The 14,045-nt window shown below is 34.4% G+C and overlaps 1 long non-coding RNA gene across 1 annotated transcript; it reads left to right on the plus strand.

Moving 5' to 3' along the window:
• Positions 1-391: 391 nt before the first annotated feature.
• LOC134477169 (uncharacterized) lies at positions 392-8,297 on the plus strand. The gene is made up of 3 exons (XR_010049080.1): positions 392-1,063; positions 2,273-2,502; positions 6,912-8,297. It is a non-coding gene; the product is annotated as an uncharacterized LOC134477169 (long non-coding RNA).
• Positions 8,298-14,045: the final 5,748 nt, after the last annotated feature.

Here is a 14,045-nt window from a genome sequence, read left to right on the forward strand (position 1 = left end):
GATAAGAATCTGCTTAAAGGGGAAAAATAATATTTCTGGGAAAATGAGGAAAAATGAAAAAGAAGAGAAAAGAAAAATATATGTAATTATATAAACACACTTAGGATAACTAAGATGATTGTGCTACAAACTGTAAGTATTTGGAACAAAACAGTTAACATTCGAGGAATTGCAACAATTGTGCATATTATTGTATGGTGATCTGAGGAACTCTTAAAGATCATTACGTAAAATAACAATCCTAGTTATGCTTCTACCACCTTGTTTGGAAGGCCTATATTGTCAGTGTTGTGGGCTTTTTGTTATTGTGATTTATTTTTCTTTTTTGTTTCATGTTTTTCAAGGAATTTGTTTTGTTTTGTGTTCCCCTCTAATACAGAAAGAACAAGTATACATATAGAGACTTCTCCTAAACAGTTTATGAGAATCGATTATATCACGCACAATGAAATGAACAGCTACTTTAAAGAAAAGGAGCCATTAAGGCACCCGGTGCTGATTCTGTAGCATCATGCTATGAAATCCAGCAATGCTGTTATTCTTTCCTCAGAGTGATGTGACTCTCTTTTGTATTGTTTAATTTCAGGAGACATGCAGGGAGGGAAAGCTAATTTGAAGAGAACACGAAGCATGACATGGCAGCCACTGTTGCCTTCCCTATTATTTGTTTTTGAAGTCCTAAAATGCCTCCATCATCCTGTTCTGATCAGTTTAATACTATTTTGTTTTGTATGAATTCATTGCATGTGAAGATATGGACACTATTTAAAGGAAAACAAGAGACAATATGATAGCCAGTGAAGATCTCCTGTTGTCTTGCTTTGAAATCTGTCTCTTACATTGTTTTCTTCTGATCTGTTTTGTTCTAATTAATTTTACCCTCTTTAAAATAAAATTTAAATTTAAATTTACTGACTGTTAAAAATGTATTTTTTTTTCAATTCCAGAGTGGCTTCAACTTTATCTCAAAAGAGAACACAGTCCTTCCAAAAAGAAAATTAGCAATAAGGAAGAATATTCTACCAAAAAAGGAAAGATGAGTACTGTGTTGCCTGGACAAATAGTAAGGCACTATGTTTAATTTGTAGGGAAATCATATCAGCTTCCAAAGATTATAATTGGAAAAGGCATTGTATGCAAAAACATGCCACCAAATTAGATGTACATCAGGGATATTTCTTACAGACTAAATAACAAAACTCTGAAACGGTTACAACTCACATGAATTCTCTTATAAAAGCTACTTATATGAAATTAAACCTGATTACAAAAAATACTAAAACCATTTATCAATGGTGGCTTTATTAAGTAATCTATAAAAACATGGCAACTATAATATGATCTGATGAAAAAGCAGATTACCTAGAAAATCACTTTGTCTTACTAGAATATTGCCAAGCTAATTAAAGAAACAGGAAAAATATATCAAAAGAGATTTAAAGGTAAAGCTTTAAATTTCTTATTTTGGGTTTTAGATGAAAGTGCTGATGCTACAGATACAGTGAACTTGCCATTTTTACTAAAGTATTGAAAAAAAAATACAATATCATTGAAGAAATGACTTCTATGATGACATTCAATAATACAGCTAAATGTTGATTTATATAAAAGTAAAAAAATACAATAAAGCTAAATTTCTTTGACTTTTGAAAACATAGCTGGTATAGCTACTTTTGGCTCCCTGATGATTAGTAAGAATGAGAAATTTATAAAATTATACAAATGATATAATTGCCACCTGAAGCTCACATTTGATGAAATATTGCATCATTCATCAAGAAAATTTATTTGGGAAAGTTTTAGGAGTGGATAATGCTGTGCAAATGGTCCTCACAGCTGTGATTCCATAAGGTCCAAGGGACGGAATTGTTTTTTCCAGGAATTCTTTCAAAGTATGGATGCTGACTATGGGGACACAATTTAGTTTTTTGAAGTTGAGCAGCTTGGAGGAAATGTTGAAAAGATTGTATGATTTGTGAAATGAAATCAAGTCATTTATGAAATCAAAAGGAAAATTTGTGCCAGAAATTGAAGATGAAAAACAGACTCAGATTTAGCTTTTTTGGTGGATTTGATTGCTCATTTACATGAGTTAAATATGTGTACTCAATGTGAAAATCAACTTATCTGTATCATGTCACAAACCAAAAACAATGTTCAAAGTGAAACGTGTGGCAAGGTTATGAAACACAATAAATAGTTGTGCTATTTATTTAATTATTAAATATTTCCATGTGCTATCGGAAATGGTACTTATATATTTTTTTCTTAGGTAACTTCTGAAGGATGTGCTCCCCAAATGCAAGGCTGCAAAGAAAAGAAAAACAAAACAAAAAAAGATACAATATTTGGGGCATGTAAGAAGAGTAAAGCCAGCTGAAATCGTTACAAGATAGATGTTGCTTAGACACAGAAAGCAAGTAGCACAGATTGGAAGAAAGGGATGGTGTTACCAGCATGAATTCTTTCAGAATAAGAAACAGAGAATTGAAGGGGTATCGGGTAAGTTTAGCTGTATGGAAGTATTGTGTTGAAAAATATTTACAAACTTATTTGTGATGTTAAGAAACCATACCTGTAGGTCCAAACAAAACTAAGCAAATAAAAAATAAAACAATTTTAACTTCAGAAAAAACAAAATGTTGCCATAAGAAAGTAAAATCAAAATGCTATATTTGGCATAGCATCAAGCCATAGTCATAATAAGAAAAAGGATAAGACAAAAATTTTTAGATCTTTACTATGGGAAAAGTTAAACATACATAAACTTAGAAAGGTAATATTTAAGGACTTTTCACCCAAATTCAGTAACTATCAATCTTTCAAAAATTTTCACTCCTTTAGAAAAAATGGACTACACTCCTATCATTGAACTACTCAAGTTGATAATTTTTTTTTTCTGTCTTTCTGTGTTTCTGGGGATTGAATTTAAGATATTACTCATCTTAGGCAAATTCTCTGCTGAAGAATTCTGTCAACACTAAGTCCCAACAGTATTTTCCTACTATTCTTGGTGTTCACAATTCTCCAGTCTCCCTTAGGAGTATTGCTTTCACTTTTACAGTAACTTTTAAGAACCAGAATCCAAAAATTAGTAATTCATTTTAATACATTAATGTCGTTATTTTTCTTCATTCTGCAGATTTCTCTTCCATTTCTTTTTTGTTCTTTTTCTTCCCATGAATTTTTTTTATTAGAAAGTAGATTAACTTTTCCAAAAAATGTATGAGAGTATAAATTTTCTTATTTTACCCCATGGCATTATTGAACATAACTGAACCATGCCAAATATGTTTAAATTCATGTGTTTCTGATGACATTAAAAGATATTTTATTGGTTATTTTGGGGGGAAACAAAGAAACCAACTCACTAAATTAAAAGCTAGTACATTAAATAATTAGCATCTACTATGAATTTTCTATTTAAACGATATGATAGGGAAACAATTTATGAAGGTAAATTTAACAATTAAATGTGTTTGAGGTAATAAATGAAGAAGCAGGTAGAATTAGTTCACAAACTTTTATGAATTTATGAATGTAGTTATTAACTATACAAAGAGAGCAAACCAGGCAGTACATCATCTATGAAGTCATTTTGGTTTTAAAAATAAAGTCATATTCGAATCTGAGTTTTAAATTTACTTCTAAACTGGGCACAGTGATACACACCTGTAATCCCAGCACTTGGGAGGTTGAGGCAGGAGGATTGCTGTGAGTTCAAGGCCAGGCTGAGCCATATTAATGAGTACAAGGGCTGCCTAAACTACATAATGAGACCACGTCTCAAAAAAAAAAAAAAAAAAAAAAAATCCACTTACACATACATAAGGTAAAATCAAAATAAATGACATACTAGCTAACTTAGAAATTATGACAAAGTCATCAGAGAATAAAAGGAAGCTTAGGAAAGGATTAAAAGTTCTCAAGTGTGCTGATTAAAAACAATAAATAAATACAATAAAAACAATAGCTGACATTAAGTGTACATATTATTTAGAAATATGGAGATAAATGTTAATCACTGAATGAATTTAAGGGGTGAGCAGATGAAGAAAGAAAAAGGTGGAATGGAACTTTTGTTCATTTTTGGTTTCATGGTGCGATCCGCAGTTTTTTGGGGATTTTTGGTACTGGGGATCAAACTCAGGACCTCTCGCTTGCCAGGCATGTGCTTGTGCAACTGCACTAAATCCCCAGCCCTTTGTAGTTTTTGAGTTACTCTAAAAAATAATTTTAAAATTAAATATCAGAAGAATAGAAATTTCCAAATTGAACGTCTGCTTCCGGTACCGCCCACAGTCGTTGCTCACCCCTTATTGCACGCAGGTTTCCTGCCTGTGGTTATTTTATGGCCGCTGGGTTGTGTTTCACGACGCGCCCCTTCTGCCCCTCAGGCAGTCCGCCGTGGGGGTGCTCCCCTGCTCAGCACCCCTCTCAGTCTCAGGAGGGTTCCCGCGAGGACAGGAACTCAGAACCACTCTGCAAGCACCTGCCAAGGGTTTTACTTCTGGGAACTGTTCCAAACTTCTCCAGCTCCCCAGATACTTCAAACAGAGTTGAAAAAAGTTTCTAACCCAGAGTTATTGGAGAGAGCCCACAAGTCACCGGAAAGAAGGGGTCCCCTTTGTCTTTTTAACTGACTCTTTCAACACAAATTTTAGCTCTGAGATGATGGATGAGACAAAGACCTAGACAAAGACCATACTGGTCATGAATGCATAAATATTCTTTGTCTTTCCCCATTACTTCCTCTTCAGTATTCTTTTCTGCATAGATTCTTGAAAATTAAATTATCATTTCAAATCCAATACCTTTTTCTGTTCATTTCTGAAGTTTGGAATTACAGTAAACACTCACTGGCATAAAGCCAAATGATTATTCATTTAATATCAGAGTAACTACCAACTTCTTTCAATGTTCTTGTCAGGATTTTCTTTCCTCCTTTCTGAATTATATAAACGTCAGGACACTCTCTTTTATTTCTCTCAAAGAAATACAGTGTCATGATTCTATCAGAAGCATATGTGTAAAAGTTCTTTTGAAATGTGAAAAGCTGTAAGTAGTAGTTATAATTTACTTCTTTTCAAACATATACAAGAAAAGATAGCAAAAGTTACCACTTCGTTATGCAAGTTTCATGACCTACAGCAAAGAGTTTATAGATTTCAGGGCAATCTGTGTACTGAGAATTTTGTTAAAGATTAGGTAATCTTCTAGTGATCTGCTGCTCCTAATTTTGTATAACATTTCAATTCTGTATGCTTAATACATTTTTAAAAATCAGTAGAAAATACCATTTTCCAAAATGAAGATAGAAAAAACATGAATTAGTCATAGGAGATGGTACAAATTAATGAGCTAAATAAACAGAAATTTCATAAACTGTGGGGTTCTGAGTGCACTATAATTTCAAGAAAATTATTATGAACAGAGGGCCAAGAATAATAACTTGATGGAACTCTATCATTGTCTCCTCTCTTTCTTTTCCCCCACCCCATTCTTTCAGATCTTTATTATTATATACTTTTCAAGTTACTTTTACATATGTGGTTCCTGTTTATCAGTCACTTAAACTGAGTGGTAATTGTCTTTCAAACCAAATGTGAATTTTATTTTCGTAAACTTTATCTTGGCAATCTGATTTTTATTTTTAAAAGTTCAAAAATGTTCTTGTTTGATTGGAAAGTCATTTACAGAACTTCTCCGCTTCTCTGAAAATGTAACCTTGTTCCTGTCAGTTGGCTTAATGCTCCACACATGTTTTCTCACTTAAACTTTGCCTCATTTGGCTGTGGTTTTTAAATGTAGCCTTTGAAACCATCTCTAATGGAAAAATGCAGCTGTGAGCAAGATTTCCTAAAATGTACATGGAATTAATTTTCCAGGCATTTCATGCAAGGGCCCTGATGTATCTAAAGGAGAAGCTGCGCCAAAGAGTTTTAATGCAACCAATGAAAGAGGGAGGCCGCCAGCAAGGAGGAGAAGGAGCAGACAGGACAGGACACAGTCAAAGGGAAATGGCGAGGAGGAAAAGAGATGGGTGTGAAAGCTGAGCAAGACAAAAGAAAAATAAATATACCCATGGGGAGGAAAAAGAGGAAATACAGGGAATGCAAGCGAGAGTTAGAAGAGCAGGTGATGTCATAGGAAGAAAAAGGGTTTTTCCTGAAAGTTCTCATTGCTACATTTACTTAAACTGACCAGTCTCTCAGGCGGTGGCACAAAAAGTTTACTTTATGTCAGATCAGTCTATTACTTTACATCAGATAGTCCATTACTATAAATAACTAATTTCAGTTAAGAGGGCACATTTTAAAAACATAACATTTCCAATATTACTGCTGAACTTTTTTGTAACTAAACTTCTCTCATCATATAGTGCTTTTATAGACACTATAAAGTTACAACTCAAAGCTACAGAGTTTGCTTTGCTGAAGTACAGCTGCGAGGTTTTTATGCCCAGGGGATGGTAAATGTATGGAACTGTGACACTGACGTCGGACTGTAAGGATATATTTTGTCTGTTCTTTCTATTTCAGGCTTTTAAAAAATCTTTTATTTACTCTAAGGTCTCAAAGTGGGTGACAAAAATCCTAAAATCACACAACAAATAAAATATATTTTAATACTCATGTAGAAATTCAGTGATGCATTTTCTGGGAACATTCTTAGGGAGAACACATTTACCATGGTATAACAGATTTTTAAATTTTTTTTTTATCTTAAAGAGAAAAAATTAAAATTTCAAGCCTAATATACTGCATTTTGTTATCTTTAGTTTCTCAGAGTACAAGATGTCTGCATTTAATTGTTCAAACAATATTAGCATAAAACTTGCTTTTCAATGAACTAAGAGAAATTAGTAGTATAACTATCTTACCTAATATCACATGTGTTATCTCTTTCAGACTTTCACCCTGGGGAGACAATACGATATTGACACACGGGAGTCTGACTTATGTCACCTATGAGCATGTTCTCTACTTGTATCTATTTACCTGTAAAAGTTTCAGGGTTATTCTTCTTTATTACTGAGTTGTACTCCACTGTATGAAAACTACCGTTTGTTTTCCCATTTTTAGATGTTTAGGTTGTTTCAAGATTTAGCTATTACAAACTGTGCTGCTATAAACATGGGTGCATATGTATTCCTGTGATATGATGTTTTTAATTTTTCTGGGAGAAAGTCCAGAAGGAGAATAACTGGGTCAAAATTTAATATATTAATATAGTGCCAATAAATTAACAATTTGCAAGTATATGAAATGAGAGGGCTCATTTATATATGTACGTGATCATTTCACATATATTTTGCTGATATAGATGATTTTAAGTACCAATTAGCATAATTCCTTCTTTCAGTATGAGTAAAGAAATTATTTTATGAGAATTGATGCTACGTAGTAACTGTATCAAAATTATTTAAATATTGAAGGCTTGTTTATACAGAACAAAGAATAAATCAAATAGCATGCCAATACCTATTTGAAGAAAAGATAAAAATCTTTACAGTAAAACCCAAATAGATCAGTATAGTAATAGCAAATGTCAAAAGACGATTTTATGGTTTTATACATGTTTTTCAATTCAAGTATACCTTAAATAACCCTAACATAATTAAATAACTGTAAAATGTAGTAACTCATTGCTATATAATTTGAAAAGATTTAGAGATTCTGAGATTAATTTAACAATTTCACATAAATAATAAGGCTGAAAATGTAAAACTTGCTGGACTTTTTTCTATTTTCATATTCCTGTAATAATTTCTTTTTATGTAGCTTTGCTTTGACTAATCTAATATTTTCATTTGGCTGTTTAGAAAAACTATAGTTTTGTGTGGCAAACAAATTTATAGAATCTTATCAAACGTGTGAAGATTTCATCTATATTATGAATCTTCTACATAATAAAATCTGATATTTTAGGAAGAACTGTTCTGGAACATTAGAAAAACACTGGTGTACTGAACACTCAACTAGATCCGTTTTAAAAACATATTTTCATGGTAGAGAGAGTAAGTACTGGGGCAGTCATATTAGAATTCCCACTGTTTATGACCTTGGGTATCACAGAACTTATTAATTAGACATCTTGTGTATTCTGGGACAATTTGGGCTAATGGAGGGAACTTTTAACAGAAAAACAAGAATTAGGCTTTTTATCCTATTTCTAGCATGTAGATTAATTAGTCATATAAAAACAAAGAACAGGAGAAATTTTTTCCTTTTAAAATAGCTCACATATTGAGAAAAAAAAAAACAGAAACAGCACTGTTGTTATTAAAATCATATTTAATTTTCACTCACCATTAGTGATATTGATGAGGGCATAAGGCAGCTTTTAACTGGAAAAACAAAACATCTAATATTAAAACAATATTTGAATGCCTACAACAAGTTCTCCTTTGAGCACCCTCTGAACATATTCAGTACCTGCCACACGATATGGTAAGGATTTCATCTATTAGCTCATTCAGTCATTAACTCCTTCTGATGGCCTACAAGGTTGTACGTGGTTTGTCCTTTGTGAGTTGCTCCAACTCTCTCCTCATTGCTGCCCAAATCTAGGCCCACAAGGGTGCTTACCATGACTCAGATGTACTAAGCACAATCCTCACTTACTTCCTTTGCTCTAGCTGCTCTTTCTTCCTGAAAAGTGTTTGCTCCCAGATATCTACCAAGCTGCCTTCCTCACTGCCTTCAAGTCCTTGCTCAAATGTTACCTTCTCAAGAAGACCTGTCATAACACCTGAATTAATGCTGCCAACTTCCGTCTCTCACCACTCTGCTTCCTAACTCGCCTCAGCCCCCCTTACCTGCCTTGCATCTTCTATCCCCTGTTGCTTACCAGCTTCTTCCATCCTGTGCAGTCTATTTCATTATTATGTTTAGTGCAGTGTCTCTTGCTTCCCATCCTCCATGACAATGGAGATTTTTGTCTATTTTGTTCTTGGATACAAGCGCCAGAACAACATCTGGTCCATAGAAGGCACTCAAATATTTGTGGAATGAAAGAATTTGGCAAATGCGTATCGAGTGTCTACTCTGTCTCAGGATTTTGTGCTTACCACTGGGAATAAAAAGAAGAACCAGACACAATCTGTAGCCCACAATAGTTTACGGTATAATTCCCAGGACACCTACCACAGTTTCTGGCTCAGTAGATTTTGGATGCAGCCTAGATATTTGCAAGTCTGCCTAACACAGCAAAGGTTTCAGATGTCCCCCATCCTCACCATGTCCTCCGGGGAGGCAGGGAAATTGTATTGTCATGAGATCTTTGACATTTAATACAAAACCTGAAACATACCGGGAACTGACTAAATGTTCCTCATTGATGAATGGATAATGTGATAAAAAAGATGTACTTTCCATCTTCTAAAAACTTATGAAAGGCAAAATTGGTACCAGTTCCTTGCTTACTATTTGCCAAAAGCACTTCTAACATAATAGAAATAAATGACCTATACATGGAACAGTTTAGTGATGAAAGAAGTGTGTGAATGTGGGAAAGATTCAGAGGAAGAATCATAACCTTCGGACCATTTTCTCTAAGGTGAGAATTGTTCTGGTCTTAAAAGTCACATCACAAAATTGATATTAGTGCTACCTTTAGATTTTATTTAAAAAGTCAATAAATATGACACAGTACATGCAGGAAAAAGTGGTGACATTTTTGGATAGAATGGACATTCCCGAGGGCTCTATAGCCATGTTAGACACTGCAGCTGCAAGTCACCAAGGACAGGCTGCCGTTACAAGTCCCAAGGTCCTCAGTGCCACCAGCAGAGCCACCTCTCTCCAAGAGAATGTGCAGCTAAGACTCTCACACTGATTGACTAAATCATAGCTTTGAATTATCACCATTGGAAAACTCAAAATTTTCCTGTCATCTTTTGATTCTGGAGCTGGGAAGTAAAATTGCTTAGCTTTATAGAAACTTTCATTTTGTTTGGAAAGGGAAGATTTGAAGTACAGCAATAAACTTTCACTATAGCACAGCTTGTCTGTGCTATAGTGAATTCAAATAAAACTTGGGTCTGTTATTGGGAAGAACAAAAAGCCTTCCATAACACAGATTTCATTCAGAACATCACAAGGATGATATTATGTTTACTCTGAGATGCAAGGCTATTCTCAGACAAAAGTTGAATGACTCTACTTTCTGTGAATCTAGACTTCTCTCTGTCTCTGTGTCTCTCTGTTTCTCTCTCCTCACTTACTACTTCAGATATCTAGGATTCTCATTTATCTCTCCTCTTATCTTGTTTATTTAATTAATTTTTAAATGTTGATTTGTGCATGTTTGCAGCACATAATAAACACATTCATTGTGAAGAGTTGGCAGATGCACTTAACATAGTTAAAATTTTTGTTTTACCTTTCCTTCCTCTTCTCTCCCCCACCATCTTTACATCTCCAGGTTCCCTTCTCATTTGTAAAAGATCTCTCTTCTTGCATCTATTATTTTTTATTTTGCTCTAAATTATTTATACTTTGGGGTTCTCATATAAGAAATACCATGCAATGTTTCCTGTATTCTTGGAGGATATACAAATAATATATCCAGATCAGAACACAATTTGAAGTTTTAAATCAAGGTAAACATATCTAACAGATGATCCAGAAATTTCACTTTCATTATTTTTACATAAGAGGATTAGAACGTTTCGCACAAAAATCTGTATGCAAATTTTATATCAGCCTTATTCATAATTCACACCAAACTTGGAAGCAATCCAGATGTTCTTCGACTAGAGAATGAATGATCTGTGTGATACATGAAAATGATGAAGTGCTATGTAATACAGAGGAATATTCTGCTCATGCAACATGGACAGATCTCACATGAATTGTCCTTCATAAAATACACTGGGCCCAGAAGGTTACAAACTGTATCACTGCATGTATACTTTAAACTTTAAGAAAATAAAACTATGGTGATTTCCAGGGGCTGAGATGTAATAAGGGATGGACTGAGCAGGGAAATGTGAGGGAATTTTTAGTTTGATGGAACCATCCCACATCTTTTGGGTGATAGTAGATACATGACTCTGTGCAACCATCATATGCAAAGTAATGTACAACAAAGAGTGAATTTCACTGTATAGAAGTTAAAAAATAAACTTACTTATGTAGTTCCTTTTCATATTCACTTTCCAGATAATAAAAGTGGAATGAAGGTATGTTAAAATATTTCGTCTTACATTTAAGAAACAGTTCCCATGGTTTAGTTGCAAAGTCACACCTGAACTTTTTTCATTAGATTTATTTTAAATGTTTAACAAGCACTAGAGTCTAAAGAAAAACACTTCCAGCTTTACAATTTTTTACATTGTGCCAAACCTTGCTTCTACACGTGTGTGCACACGCATATGTGTTTCAAGACCACTTTGTTTTATTAACAAGTTCTTTCTGAATAGAAATGTTTTTAGTTCCATTAATGGATTCCTCCTTCCCTCAGGTTATTAAGCTTGATAGAGATGAATGGTTTCAAATGCAGGTGGGCACAAGAAAATGACTAAGTCTTGAGGTCAATTCCCACCCAGGGTTGGCTGGCCCTTTATTCAAAATTATAGGCAGAAATTATGAAGGTGATCTCATACATGTGAAGGTGGGCCTGTGTTCTCTAGAACAGGTGCTAACAAAGAATTCAGACAATTGGAAAACTGAGTAAATCACATCTGTTCTCCTTTAGTGTGTACAGTTATCTGAAAATATATCAAGACTTTTTTGCAATACCTTGGGTATTATAAGTCATATTTAGAATTTTGAATTCTGGTTTTTTTTTTTTTTGTACCTAGGATCAAACTCACGACTTCATGCTTGCCAGGCAGGTGCTTAAGCCACTGAGATAAATTCTGGGTTCTAGCATTTTAATATAATCTAAATATAATCAAATCTAATATATATATTGGAGTGGTTATTCAAATCCAGATGATGGATTTCTCCTTTGCCTCTACCTCTTGGTGCTTGTGTAGCCTTTGGTAACCATTGGGTATTTTGGTAACCTTTGGATATTCAATGAATAATTAAGGAATGAATACAATGATGTTTTCTAGGTCACCAAATACGTGCTTTTGTCCAGATTCACTAATTCCTTGTGTGTCTTCTGCAGTAGAGAAATGATGTCTTGTATTTCCATTACATTGCAGGAATTTAGAATTAAAAAGTTAGTTACTTATGTAAAAATGGGAAATAATATGTAGGTGAGGATAATAGATGAATATAATATGACAATAATAACATATGGTGAGAATACTAACATTAAAAGTGATATTGTTAATTGTTTCATTTGCCTTTAATTTCACATAAATTCATTTCTGTAGATGTTCATAAAGGCTTCTTTACCATAGATTTTGATGGAGCCAAAAGGTAACTAGAGCAAGATCTGTTCACAGGGCTATAAACAGATGTGTTTCCAAGGAAATGAAATCCAGCACCATCAGACTTGAAGCTCATTATTTCACAACAGTCAAACTTTGCTTGGTAATAGAATCTTTAATTCAACTTGGGTGGGAGGTAGAGAGGGAGAAAAGAGGCAGGCTTAGAATAATGACTTGATTATTTATAAAGTCTCCACCAAAGGACCAGGGATTTAGCTCAGTGGTATAAAGGCCTGCCTGGTAAGTACAAGTTTATGAGTTTGATCCCTGGTACAAATAAATAAATAGTTGCCATCAAATCAATTCTCCTGTGGTGACTATTTCTCAACATCCTGATCCACCTGATCTGTCCACTGATTACATTTTCCTTTTGAGGGTAAGTTAGTCAATTGTTTAAAATATCCCCAATGCTATAGCTTAAAACTGAAAATAAAAAGAGCAACCACAGGGCACCTTGGGATGAATCCATTCCAGAGCCATGTGGTGTCATGTCCATCAGCCATGGTGACTGCCTTTGGTCACCTTCAAGCAATTAGAACATGCTGCTGTTTCTCTCTTGTTTGCATAATTTTACCTGGAAAATTAGAAAATCAAGCATTTCAGTTTCTAGATTCAACTGGGAACAGTTGAGCTGGCACCTGGAACAATATCCTTCAGGAAGGAATGTGATGATGATGATAATTATGATAATGAAATGATGGAGATTGCAATAATTAAGTAGGATTCCTTTGCTGAATGCTTTTGAGATGTCAGGCATTTGCTAGCATACTATATGCACTCTATGATTTATATCCCAAAGTTGTAAGAATTAGTTACCAAGTGATTCTCCTTCATTGTGATATGAGTTTCATGGCCAGCCACAGTCATCAATACTATTCCAGCTTTAGACCTTTTTCCTCTCTGTCTCTCTGTGCCTGCATACTTCATCTAAGCTTGGTGCCAAATAACCCACATGCACACAAATTTTGCAACAAATGCACATAGGCGCTTTCTTTGGGGGAACTTTTTATGCTCTGGTGACAATGGAAGCATTCAAATGACACTCAGACATTATAGTTATCTAAACTCAGAAAGCATTGTCAAAGAACCCACCTCAACCCCTCTGAATCATCCTCCTGATTCTTCGTGTTTCCTCCACCCCATCAAGAATGTTTGGAAAGGAGCCTGTCTGGACCCACAGGCTTATTATTTAACAGTACACTGTGGTCTGCTCCTCCGTTTTTTCCTAGGACCCCTTCGACAGTGGGACGCAAGGCAGGTGCTCACCACTCGTCAGCAATCACTGATTCTATAGTGGTTCCTATTTCAACCCCGCTTTTCAGTTTACAAAGTCTACACAGACTAAAAGAACACTGTGAAGAATAGGAGAAGGATAAGAGCTCTGCGAAAGAAAAAATAAGGGTCATTTCCATAGTCATTATATTCCTTTAAAATGATGTCTCCTAAGTCAGAAATTGTACTCTGATTTTATTCATAGTGTCTAACAAAGAGTAGGACCCTCGATACAAGTTTTTTTGAGTGAACTGTGCCAGTTCTGAATTACTCAGCAATTTCTAATATTTTGGGTTTTTTTTCTTTTTGGATATTTGTTTCTTTTAGTTGGCAACTTACAGTTATAATTCCACCCTAGTGCTTTCATTGAGTCTAAAAGAAA

The sequence above is a fragment of the Cavia porcellus genome, unplaced genomic scaffold (assembly GCF_034190915.1).
Source record: "Cavia porcellus strain 051 isolate PalLab524CR breed Dunkin Hartley unplaced genomic scaffold, mCavPor4.1 scaffold_8, whole genome shotgun sequence".
Lineage (NCBI taxonomy): Eukaryota > Metazoa > Chordata > Mammalia > Rodentia > Caviidae > Cavia > Cavia porcellus.